The sequence below is a fragment of the Pseudopodoces humilis genome, chromosome 2, assembly GCF_049639895.1.
Source record: "Pseudopodoces humilis isolate 2021_Gansu_Grassland_sample_001 chromosome 2, ASM4963989v1, whole genome shotgun sequence".
Taxonomy (NCBI): Eukaryota; Metazoa; Chordata; class Aves; order Passeriformes; family Paridae; genus Pseudopodoces; species Pseudopodoces humilis.
In genome coordinates this window covers 27,977,374-27,990,002 of record NC_142201.1, presented here as the reverse complement: position 1 = coordinate 27,990,002, position 12,629 = coordinate 27,977,374, and the positions used below count along the sequence as shown (strand labels likewise).

Genomic DNA, 12,629 nt, shown 5'->3' with positions numbered 1-12,629 from the left:
TTCCAGGGTAATTAATCAAACTCTAAAAGGGATGCAACAAGTCCCGACCTCGGAGGCAGGCATGGGGCGAGCGCTTGAGGACAGGGACTCATTTTGCTAATGCCAGGGTTGGCGAGGAGCTTGGTCGCCTCTGACGAGAGGGATGGGTGGCTGGATGGAGCGATCGGAGGAGATGCAGTGAGGTGGTTATTGCCCCATCGGTGTTTTCAGTTGCAGTTTGGCACAATGGAGCGGGCGCAGCCTTCAATAGGCGGCGGGAGCGAGGGGAGAGGAGGGCTGCGAGCGGCCCCGCAGTGTCAATGACACAGCAGTAGGGAGTTCTTTGGCTGAGAGGCGTTGGCGACACAAAAAGCTAAGGGGTGAAGGCCGAACGGGGGAAGGCTCGCAGCCCATCCCGTCCTGCCCGACACCAAAGGAGAGGCCGGGTCCGCGGTGGTGCCCACGGGGCCTCGCCCTCGGGGCTGCGACGGGACTCGCGTCCCCCTCACCCCTCCCCAGCCGGGGTGGCTGCGGCGGGGCCCGGGCCGCGCCACGCTCCGGGAAACGCTGGAGCCGCGTTCCCCACTCGTGGAAGGCCGGGCCGGGGCAGCGCCGACGGGGCGGGCGCCGCTGCCCGTCTGCCCTTCGTCCCCGGCGGGCCGGCCCGGGGCGGCGGGCGGCCCGGGGGAGCCGGCGGGCGGGCGGCGCGGTGCCCCGGCGGCAGCTGCCGCGGGTCCCACAAGTTGTTTTCCTCGTGGCGACCATTCAGCAAAACGCAGGATCCTTTCTCCAAGATTTAAATTTCGCGGATGAATTACCATACAGCGGTTGCTTAGCAACTAAATTCAAGCCGGGCTAAGAATATGCAAGCTTTTTGTATTCTCATTAATAAAAATGCCACTCTGACACAGCAACCTGACTTTGGATCACTGCAACTTCTGTAAAAGCCATAGGAGAATACAAACCGGCTCCTCCATTTAATTACAGATCAGAGTGGCTTGAAATGTGATGTTTTGTTAATCTATCTTCCTAAAAGCGATGTAAAAAATAACGGCTTTTCAAGAGCAGTGGAAAACTACTTTTTTAATGGAGCTGTCTCCTGGTGCTACTGATGGCTGCAAAGCAAAACCTTTTTTTTTTTTTTGAGTCACACTTTCAAGTAGCATCCCCCTTCCGTTTTGAGTTTCCTGAAATTAAAAAAAAAAAAAAATAAAAAATTAAGACATTTGGAGCCACAGGGGAAATAAATAAAAATAAATAAGCTGCAGCCGATTAGCGCATTCGAGAGGAGAGCATTGCTCGGGAAAGGGAAGGGGGGATTAAAAATGTCAAGGTGCAGCTCCTGCCAGGCACAGACCCACGATGCGGGGTGCAGTCTGTCCTTGCACTGAAGCAGGAGTCTCTTGTGCAGAAATGGCTCTCTTTGGCATGAAGTGCGTGGGCACATTGGCTGGGGAGGGCGGGGGAAAAGCCTTCAGGGACACCTTGTTGAATGTTTCTCTCCAAAATTTATTTCCCCTTCTGCTAACATTTACTTTATATTGCCTTTAGATCGGCAGAGATAAGATCTTGGCGTTAGATTCTGGCATCTTACACCCAATCTCATATATATGGGAGAATGACCTCATCAGAGGAGGACTGTGTGTATAGATAGAATAATTTAAACATAGACTACACACCTACATATAAATCTATATATAAAGACGTGTGTGTGTGATATATATATATATACACATATATATATATATATGTGTGTGTATATATATATGTGTGTGTGTATGCCTTTAGCTGTACCAGAAAACTTCCCTGCCAGCCCCGCAGACCACAGGCAGGGCTGCCTTTCCCCCGCAGCGTTCGGAGGGAGGGCGGCCCCCTCCGCGGGGCAGCGAGGGGAGCCCCGGGGCACGGCTGCACGCAGGGTGCCGGCAGCCAGGGCCGGGGCTGCCTCTCCCTGCCAGCCACCGCCGTAGTGTGGCGGGAGGGCACCGGCTGCCGGAGACGCTGATGGCTGGCGCTTTGGGTTGTGGTGGTGTTTTAGCGACAAAGAGTTAAATCCAAACTTTCTTCTCTCTTGTCGTCCCGTCCGCCCCCCCCCCCCCCCCCCCAAAAAAAAAAAAAAAGTAATTGAGCCTGAATTGTATAAGCCCCAAGCCACGTTAAAAGTTCAGGCATGTGGGGTTTTTCCCTCTGTCGGGGCTTTTCTGCAGGAGGCAGAGGGAATCTTGGACGTCTGTCCGAGCTGTGCAGGTCACTGAGGAATCAGGGGTTCTCCCCCTTCCCTCCACCCCCTCTTCTCTCTTTCTCTTTTAAGGTTTTTTTTTTCTCCCCTGAAAGGGGGACGATGACTTGAAGGGGGGCAGTCAAAGTGGATAGGCATTTTCCAAATGTGAGCTTGTGATGGAGGGAGCGCTCTCTCTCAGCAGGATTGAGTCTGTACTCACTTTGAAAGGCAGACAAAAAAAAAAATCCCATATAACAAATACTAAAGGAAGAAAGGCAGTGAAGTGAGAACCTGTGAAGACTAGAGTCCCCCTGAAACTCAGGCTCACCCAAAGCTTTAGCAGAGTGTTTTGCTTCTCTCCCCAACAGTTATAGGATGAGCATCACAAGGCTATAGCACAAATAATCAGGTTCCATTCCATTTTGCATCTCTCTCTCTAACAAAGCTGAGATTAAAAGCCAAAATTCGAGCACAGCCCTTGCAGAGTTGTTGAATACTGCCAGTAGATATGTTTTCCACTCACATGTTGAAAACTGTACCTTCAAACATAGGCTTGTTTCTGATAGCTTGCATTTTTTCAGCTTCAGGGGGGAAAAAGCTAAACAGAACTTTTCTGAATTGTTCCTATTGCACCCATCCGTGGGTGAAAAGACAGCATTACATGAGCTCTGTACCTTCAACATAAACAGGGAAGGTTTAGCAAGACAAGCTCACTGGCATACCACAATGGAGATCTTTATTTTATACTTGGGACAGTTCAAACCAGTTTGACACCAGTACTGAGCACCAGAAAGTATGTGGTTTGGAACAAACTTTCCTTCACATAGTGTGAAGTGGATTGTCAGGCTTGATGCCAGATGCTTGGTTACTTCAATGTCCCCTCACTGCCTGTCTTGCAAGGCGCAGGATACAGAGGAGAGTTTCCATCTGCAGGGACAGTACTTTCATATCAGACCACTGTGTCATGCCCTCCAAAGTCCAGGCATGGGGTCCCAGCAGAGCTATTTCTTCCTCAAAAGAAGCCTAAGATGAGAAGGAGAAAAATGGATTAGAAAGGGGGAACAAGCTGGGGACTGTTACCCTCCCTGGTAGTAGGCCTGCTCTTAAAACACAATGTCAAGGCACTGCGATACGCATGTGAAATGACAAAGACAGATGCTATTTCTTCCTGAGGTCCACATGGAGTGGAGAAAGTCAAAGGGTTGTTGACTGTCTTACGTATGGGGCCATTCTTTCAAACTGAAATGAATTGATTTTAAAAAGTAGGGACTGGCTAATGGGAAACCGAGTATGTCTGCTATATTTATGTGCATCAAACTGAAAATTAAACAACTTGAGGGAATGTGGGCTGTATAAACATTTTATATATAGTAACCTTTTTGTTATTAGTTTTGGAAATACTTGGAGCTACTTCCCTGACACCGCTCCATACAGCTGACTAGACAGCATTCAGTCTACACTACAGTCAAGCAGGAACTGTTTGCTCAACAACTCCAGGTCCCATTTTCAACTGAAGTACTAATGTACACCCGGAGCTGGTTGCATAAATCCAGATAGCCTGATGTATGTAGACCCTTCCATCAAGCAGGCAGATAAAATACAAAAACTAGCTGCATGACTGTAGAGTTTTGGGCAGGAGGCTCTTCTGAACAGGTTGGCTTCATTGTTTGGATTTTTCCTCCCTCTGTGTGAGTGTTCATGAGGATACTCTGAAGATGAGATTGGGCTCATCTCTTCACCTCCCTTCCACATTCAAAACATTACAAATATTTGCCAGGTACAAAAGAGATGAGAAGTGCTGGGCATTGATCATTATTATATCCCTTCACTGGCAGAAAATGGGCCCAGGATAGGAGAGATGAAATTAATCTTTCTACCAAAAAAAAAAAAAAATAGAGTTGATAAAGAATTGTTCTGGAATAACATACATTTCTTTCATCACCTGGAGCTCTCATTCAAAACAGGGGTCTGTCTGCCTTAGTGGGACACTTTTCAGAGAAATCTAATAGATATTTGTTTCAGAGTCCACACTAAAGCTACAGATCAAATGTAAGGTGCAAATTTCTCCGTTTGTTTCTCACTCTCACACATATGCATCCACACACACATGCAAACATGCACTCCCTTCTCTTCTTAAAATAACAACACATCTCTCCCCAGTTCTCTCACCTTTTCTATTTTATGCAGATCCATACTCAGATGTGTACCAAAATTTTTAACTCAGTTTGCTGAAATTGCCTAGATTGTCAAGGAAATTAAACTAAACAAGGAGCTGTGAGAAATGTTGAACTTTAAATACCATCCACTACCTTGAGAAGAAGAAAATTAGTCAATAAATGCTCAGGTTTCTGCTACTTTTAGATTATCATAATTAAAAGAATAATTTTATTAGTTTCTTTATTTTTTTTTGTCCTGATGAGAATTCCCTTATGCTAATATGTGGGTATTTGAAAATAATGCCCTTTCCCTTTTGATTTGGTACTGAAGGACAGGGTTACAGTGTCTCCCCTACGTGTAAATGCTGTATAGGGATGTGTTTTATTTTATGAACAGTGTGTGTGTGTTTCTGTGAATACCAGGCAAGGCTACTATATCGTTCTCAGTAGCCCAGAAGAGGCATGTTTTACCTGAAGAACTGGGCTTGGGCTGGATGCTGCTGTTGTTCTGGGTTTGGTTTTTAATTGCCCTGCCTATTCTCTCAAGTCAATATTAATGCCATACAGCACGGCTGAGGCCAGGGCTGAGTGAGCCCCGTCATTAACAATAGCATAAACAAAGGAAGGGGACCAGTTACCTTGACATTCGACGCCCGCTTTGTTCCCAAGCTTCCAACTGCATCCTGAAGCCCATACAGGGAAGTATTGCCTACGGGAATGAATAATCCACTCCAGCTATTGTCCCAATCTCCTGCAAAACAAAACAACACAACCAAAACAAAGATGACAACACACCCCAGCTCCGCAAGGAGTCTGCGAATGGTTTCATCCTTTCCTGCCTTTCCCCACGTTTTCCCTGGCCACTCGTGTTACCAACCTGCTCCCCACAAGCGCAGCCCACTGTAGCCCACAGGCGCATCCTAATTTGCGCAAGCACTCCAGCTTTCCTATTCCCCAGTTTTCTGGGGGCGTGGGGTTGGGGACACCCCCTCCTGTGCCTGCACAGCCCGGCCGGATCCCTACAGCGTCCGGGCCGCTCTCGGGGAGCTCGGCGTTAGACGGGGCGGCCCGGCGGGGTGGGCTGCCCTCCGGCCTCCCGGGGCCCGTCTGCGCACAGGGATTCCCCCTGCGGCGGCGTGGCCTGGCCAAGGGGCAGCGCGACATCTCCACGCACCGCTGTGGGGATGCGAGGGGCGAACGTGACCCTCTGTGTGTCTGTGTGCATCCCCATTGCCCTTCCAGCTTTTCCCTCCCGGGCCGGTTTTCCGCCCGCCCGACCTTGCCCTCCCTGTCTGGAAGCTCCCGCTCCGCAGCCCCCTGTGTTTGGCAGAAAATCCCGGAGGGGCCTCCCCTGCTCACGCACAGTCGAAGGAGCCTGCATGGAGTGGGAACATCTCTTTCCTCTGACAAATAATTAAGTTCCCTGAACTGACTTTTTCTTCCTTTTCTCCTACAGTCCCATGCTGCCCGTCGGAGCAAGGGACGGGCAGAAGTCCCCCTAAGCTTGTGGATGGCTGGTTTGATCCCCTTCTTCCCCTCACAGAGGGAGACACGGGCCAGACCACGGCAGCGCTGCCGTGGGCTCGTCCTCGAGCCAGCCCCGCTTCGGAGGCAGCTTTTGCTCCCGCTGCGCTCGGAGCGGGGGAGCCAGTTCAAGCTCCAGGAACCCTGCGCCTTCACCCGGTTCTCCGGGAGAAGATGAAGGAGACTTGGTAGCGTAGCCTAAGGTAGAGAGAGGCCTGAGGAGACATTTACATCGATCCCATGCAGCCAAATCCATCCTCGCATCGTGCCATTGCGTGGGGAGAGGCATACGGAGGGTAGTGAAGGAGGTAGTTTGAACCTAAAGCCCTTGCTGCAAAGGTTAATAGCTCCCTCGTCAAACGCTACTGTGCCGAAAAGCGAGGACAAGAGGGGGGAAAAAAAGAACATCAACATTACTGCAAATTTCAAAGCACTGAAAATAGCTCTGAGAAATCCCGAGGATCTACCACCGGTCCTTTCTTTTCCCCGGGACATAGGCATTAGGGAAAGCTTCTCTGGGATGTGCTTGTGAGCAAGGCCAGTGGGAGCGGCGGCTGCCTTTGGGGGCGAGCCGGGTGGTGGAGAGGGGGGCTGCGGGCCGGCGCCGCCCCCGCCTCCCCCCCATCCCCCGCACCTGCAGCCTCTGGCTGCGCTGGGGACCCTGCTGCTTCTGCCGGCTCTGTGACCATCCCCCCGGGCCGTGTCGGGAGCAAACCCACTCCCAAATCCTCCCCCCACCCCCGGCCCCCGGGCCGTGTTCCCACCGGGAGCCGCGGCGGCCGGGCAGGGGCCGGCCCCGGCAGCCCTTTATGCTCAGCGGTCAGCAGCAGGGTTGTGGGTTTGCAGCTGCATGCAAATAAATCCCCGGCAATAATCTAATGCGGGTGCTGCCCCGACGACAAAGTGCCGACACAAACGCAAGTGCTTTTGTTTGGTTTTGACCACCTCGGTCTCGCATCCAAGGAAAATAAATAAAACTAGGGAGGGAGACGGAGAAAGTTGGTTAATAGGGGTGTTTCATCCAACTAAAACTGCTTTTGTGATATACGAGAACCGAAGATTTGTATCCTATACCTCTGCGAGACCCGCATCACCACCCATCCCAGCTGGAGAAAACGATTCCACCCGTGATGAGCAGGAACGAGGTGTCCTGTCAACCCGACCGACCTTATCTATTACGTTCACACGCATCTCTTCCCACAATTTTCAATTAATTACAGCTGCATTCCATATAGGACGGGGGGGTAGGGTGGATAATTTTGCACACTATCTTCTATTGCAGGTAAAAGGGGTTTTGTTTGTTTTACTTTTCTCCAAGAAAGGTCCGTTTGCACATATAGGGCAGAGTGGTTTGGTTTTTCCTTGCTCATCTTAAGCAAAAGCTGAGTAGAGTCAATGGGATGAAGAGGAATTAAAAAAAAAAAAAAAAAAAAAAAAAAAAGAGCGACAGGGGTGGGGAGGAAGGGGAAGCCTTTGAGAAGGAGCTGGAGTGAGAGAAGGAAAAAAAAAAAAAAAATCAAACCGCAAAAAAACCCCAGCAACACAATTCCAGAGAGGATGGGAGGGAATAGAGTTTCCCAATTGCCTTTCTGCGGACTGGCATAAAAAAAAGTCACATTGAAGGCTGGGGCGGGGGAGAGCTTTACTTTTGCGAAGTGTAAATCTCTAAGGACAAGCAGTACTTGATGATGCCTGGTGCCGCCCGCGACAGGCTCAGTCCCCGGGGTGGCCGGAGGCCAAGGGGTAGGCAGGGCAAGGGTGAGTAGCCCAGCCCGGGGAGAACCGCCAGTTCTCCCTCTCTTTCCATCCCTAACTTTTGTAAAGGAGGGGTCCTTATCATTGTGGAAAATCCCGTTTCCCTGGCAAAAGACGAGAAGTTTATCTCCAGTCAAAGTTCCCACTGAGGGTACGGGCAGCCAGGTCGACCCCAGCCGTGTCCCGGTCCACCTGAGCCAGTGCCCGCTCTGCTTTGGGGTTCCACCCTCTTGGAGGGGACGTTCCCCTGCAGCCGCCGTGCTGGGCACACACGGGCCGCCCTGTGACCAGCCGGCCAAACGGCGGCCCTCGAGCCTCCCCTCGGCGCATCGACCCTGGGAGCTTTCCCAGGCTTTGCCCGGCTGTCTCACGCCTTGCTTATCCCCAGCTTTCCCCGCTGAGCCCGCCCTGCGCCCCTAGCACCCAGGTCCCGCAGGCGGCGGGGCTCCCCGGCACGGCAGAGAATAGCCCTCCCCTTGGCGTCTCGGCTGCCTGTCTGCGCGACCCGGCTTTTCCTGCCCTCTGCCCTGCGGCCGCCCCTCTGGCCTCCCTGGCATTCACAGAGCCCTGCCCAGCTGTCGCTTGTCCCCTCGGGGAGCTATTTTCTTCTCTTCCCCAGCTTCCCTCTCCCCAGATGCTCCTTCACTCGGGGTGCAGTCGCCCCCCCGCGAGAGGACTCTGTGGACCCCTTCGGACTCGCTGCCCACCGCTGCCTCCTTTTCTCCGCAGCCAACACAAAAGCCCTGACCAAAGCGGCCAAGCAGAGACTACACAGCAAAGCCCACGCCCGCTGCCCTCCCCGTAGGGCGAACTCCTGAGGGAAATCTCCCTGTGGGGCTGCGCTCCTAAATCCTAGACTCTCTTAATCTTTGCAGCTTTTGGTAGGAGAAAGAGGAGTTTGTCGTCTAAGTTGCCCCTCGCACCTTTGTGTGACCTGACGCGGGCACCGGGACAACATTTCGCCGGTTTCTGCAACCCAAGAGGAGATCTCTGAGCAAGGGGGCCGTGGGCAGGGAAGTCTCCGGATCACCCTCTTCTCTACACCCCACGCACAGCCTTCTCGCCTTCGTCTTTGAAACTGTGTTCGAAACAGCAGCTGAAACACAATTAATTGTAACTGATTAACATGGATCAGTTTCGCCTCCAAAGCACTTAAAGTCAATTCAGCAGCCATAATAATAATTAATTCATTAATAAGTGCTATTGGTGCTTCATCACTAACGCCAAGAAAAGTTTCCCTGAAAAGTACAGGTGGCAGGGAGTGTTAAAATGAAAACATTTGCATGCAACTTTTTAACCAGAAGGGAAAGCACTTTGGTTATATTTGGAGACATGTGTCTCACACATTTCCCCCTTTTTTTGTAAACTATGTAAGAATAAACATTACAGCTCTGGGCTTTTAATTTCTCCAGATGGAATCATAAAGTACCTACTAGATTTTTGTTTTATATATATATACTATACAATTGAGGACACATGTCTGCTTTTCCTGATGAGGACCGAGAAGCAACTTAATTTGAAGGCATAACTACTGAACCACATTTTGAATAACACACTCGAACAAGTTCACTTTAAAAGGCAGGAAACCACTAAGAACAGAGCACTGAAAGTTGCTCCATCCCATTTGAGCTGCAGTGGAAGCTCACCAGCCTGACCTTCCCATACACTTTGTCTTTTCGCGCACACGTACAGAAGTACACACTCGCGGAGGTGGCAGGGTGCCTAGCTGTGGAGGGGGCTTTTCCAAAGCATTCACATCCCGGAAGGCTCCCCCCGCTCCCTGTAGCCTGAAGAGACTTCCCGGGATCCCACCCCCGGCGCGACGGAGGAGTCCTCTGATCCTCGGGTGACGTGGAGGTCTCTTCCTGCCCCCCCGGCTGAAGCAAGGGGTTCACTTACCCTCCCGGCGCTCTTCTCCGCTCCTCACACGCACACTTGCGCACCCAGCAAAGCGCTCTCGTGAAGGGCAAAAAGAGGGAGGAAGTCTGGAAACCTCATTGATCTTAGGGATCCAGGCTTGCTGAGGGGCAGGAGATCCTAGGCTTGGAGAAAAATAATAATAAATTGTTTTGAATTGTTTCTTAAAATCCAAGTTCAATGGGGTTTTTTTGGGTTTTTTTTTTTGGGTTTTTTGGAGGGGAGGGGGGTGGGGGAGGGAATGTTGGTGATGGAAATTACCAAAATACCCTACTCATCTTCCTAAATAGGCTCAGTCTCCCGCTTTCGTCTCCCCAGCTCCACCCCCCCTCCCCCTTTCTGACTTACATGTGTTTAGAGCAATGGCAAGGAGCACTCAACTATAGTCCTGGCAGAGGGTGCGTTTAAAGTGGGGATGATTTACTCCTCCAGAGCTCGGGTCCCGCGTGTGAGCTTCCAGCCCCGTGTCAGCTGGGCACTGCCGACAAACAGCCTTAAATATGCATAAGGAACAGTTCGCTTTCTTAAAGGAGAACTTACCCCACCGGCAAGTTCACAGCCCGATGGCAGGCACGGGAGGGGGGTGTTGCGGTGGCCTTTGCGCCGGGACAGCCCAAACCCCTTCTAGAGGTGGTCGCCTACACGCTCAGCGGCAGGGCTGGGGACAGCCAGCAGCCTGTCTGCTGGGGACCGGGCAGAGAAGCGTTGACTGGTCTGTCATGGATTAGCGAGTTGAGGACCAGCAGTTTCATACACCGACCTGTCCCTCCTGTCCAAAGCCGGGATGGGCGAGGGGAAGAGCTCAGGGCAGCCTCGCTCCGGCGGACCCCCGTGGCAGCCACTGACCGGCTGCCCGAAAACTTGTGGGGTCCTACACCGAGGGGAAACGCGGGACTGACTCCAAACAAGAAAAAAAAGTCGGGGGGAAAGAGTGGGACTGATTAAACACCCAGCCATCAGAGCCTAAGCAGGCTGTGAGCACCGCATGAGCAGCTTTTTGGAAAATAGAAGTAATGCAGGGGAAGGACGAGAGACTGCCCGCGGGTTTCGCCCCCCTCCCCGGTTGGGAACCGGCCGGCGCCTCCTCCCCGTTCCGGACGGGATGTTCTCCCGGTAGGAAGGACGGCTCCGCCGGGCCCCCGCTCGCCCACTTGCCCCCGACTTTGCCCTGGTGGCTCCCGAGGGCCAAGTCCCGGCAGCCGCCCGGGGCTGCGGGCAACCTCCGGCTCTCCCCGAGGGAAAGGGGCATCCCGACGCTGGGCACCGCTTCCCCCGGGTCCATCGCGGGGCCGACTCCCCGCGTGTCGGACAATAAGAGGGTTATTTCTTTTATTATTATTATTCTTTTTTCCCTCGCCTCTGTACACGTGGTTGTAAAGTCTGTAGCGCCATCTAACGGGAGGCGGAGGCCGGGCCGCTCCGCTCCACCCGGCGCAGGGGGAGAGGGGCTGCCGTGGGTGGGCAGCGCTCTTGGGAGCCAGGAGATGCCCCCGCATGAGGAAGGGCGCATATCCTGCCCATAAAACCTGCCCGAAAGGTGCTCTGTAGCCCGGCCGGGGGCTATCCTCCAGGAGCTTCCCCGGTTTTATTGTGTCGTTGTAGCTGTGGAGAGCTGGAAGAGCTATCTCTGTTTTGGGTGGGAGGCCAGGGAGGAGGAATGAATAAATTCCAGCAGAGTCTGACAGACTTGAGGGTGGAAGGAGAGGACCTCTCAACCCAGCACGTTTGACTTCTTTTCAGGGAGGTCAGGGAGGGCCCCGGCCAGCTGCTGCGTCTTACAAGCGAACAGGGTCCCCATTCTGCTGCTTTAGTATCCCAAGAAGCTTTTTGTTTCCAAAATTCTTGAGCATATGCTAATTTTTACAGTTAAATTATGATGCTGTCCTTTTGACAGGGCACTTGAGCCATGCCTCTGTCCACATCCAGATGGGAGGCATCTGACTTGATCACCCCAGTTCCGTTAAGTCACTGCATTAGCTGCCCAGATTAGGAGACTGTGCACCCCAGGCCTGTGACATGAGGAGTAAAAAGAAAAAGAGACTCTCCACAATGTTTGAGCTCATTCAAGGTCACATTCAGTCTCTACAGGTGCCTGCCTCACTTCAACTCTTGCCACCTCTAAGGCTTCAAGTAAGAATTAGAGAATGGCAGGTATTTCTGCTGAACAGGATGTGAGTTTTTCTTTAGGATTGAAGTTTTCTTTTTTTCTGCTTCTGCATTTCTGTTACAGGTACAGAATGTGAGCTAAGTCTTCAAATACACATACCAGTTTTACTGTGTTTACTTAGTCTTCTTTACATGCATGTTGGCAGGGGGTCCCAAAGAAGCACAGAAATCTTTCTGTCCATACCTCAAGTCATAAAATAGTGCTGTAGCCTTTGGCTAGCAACAACTGTATTTGCATGAGCCACTCAAATGGTATTTATTTTTCATCCCAGGTTGTCCAATGCTTTTGGATGTCACTTCTGCATGTGACAAATCCTGTGTCACTTGGATGGCCAGGCTAAATTTGCCCAAGTGATTTTGGCAGATTAAGTACCTGAGCATCACTGACATTGATTGACTCTGAATTGCCACTACTAAGGCCCAAGTCCTGCATGAGGTTTTTACTTCCTCCAGACAACAATGGGAGATAAAGGCTTAAACTAGGGTTACCAGTCTAAATTTTTTGTTGCATATTTAAGACCTCAGTCTTAAAGCCTGTACTGAAATACTCAGATTCTAACTCCCTCCTTATTTTGGTGTAACATCTGAAATACCTTTGATGGCACCTGCATCATTTGGAAATTGGATTCATCCACCTACGCCTATGCTTCTGAACAGAAGAGCAACTAATCATTTTGAAAAACCTAGACTTAAAAATTCAACTCTGAAGTCCCCTAATAGCCAGAAGCCAACATTTTAGGTGCTCTTTCCTGCTTTATTATATGGAGCAAGAACTTCCTACACACCAGAAGGAACTTTAAGTGTAAGGTGACCAAGACTTTATCCTTTCTAATTGTGCTGTACCACAGGCCACTGTATAAACCAGACAATTAAGCAACAGTAATGACTGCTTGATCAATACTTAGCTGCTT

General features: G+C 51.3%; 1 long non-coding RNA gene across 1 annotated transcript; it reads right to left on the bottom strand.

Annotated features, from left to right (window-relative positions):
* Nucleotides 1-3,006: 3,006 nt before the first annotated feature.
* LOC148184818 (uncharacterized) lies at nt 3,007-10,021 on the bottom strand. Its single transcript, XR_015772016.1, has 5 exons — nt 9,901-10,021; nt 9,535-9,677; nt 8,559-8,731; nt 4,995-5,107; nt 3,007-3,223 (listed from the first exon to the last, which is right to left on the bottom strand). It is a non-coding gene; the product is annotated as an uncharacterized LOC148184818 (long non-coding RNA).
* Nucleotides 10,022-12,629: the final 2,608 nt, after the last annotated feature.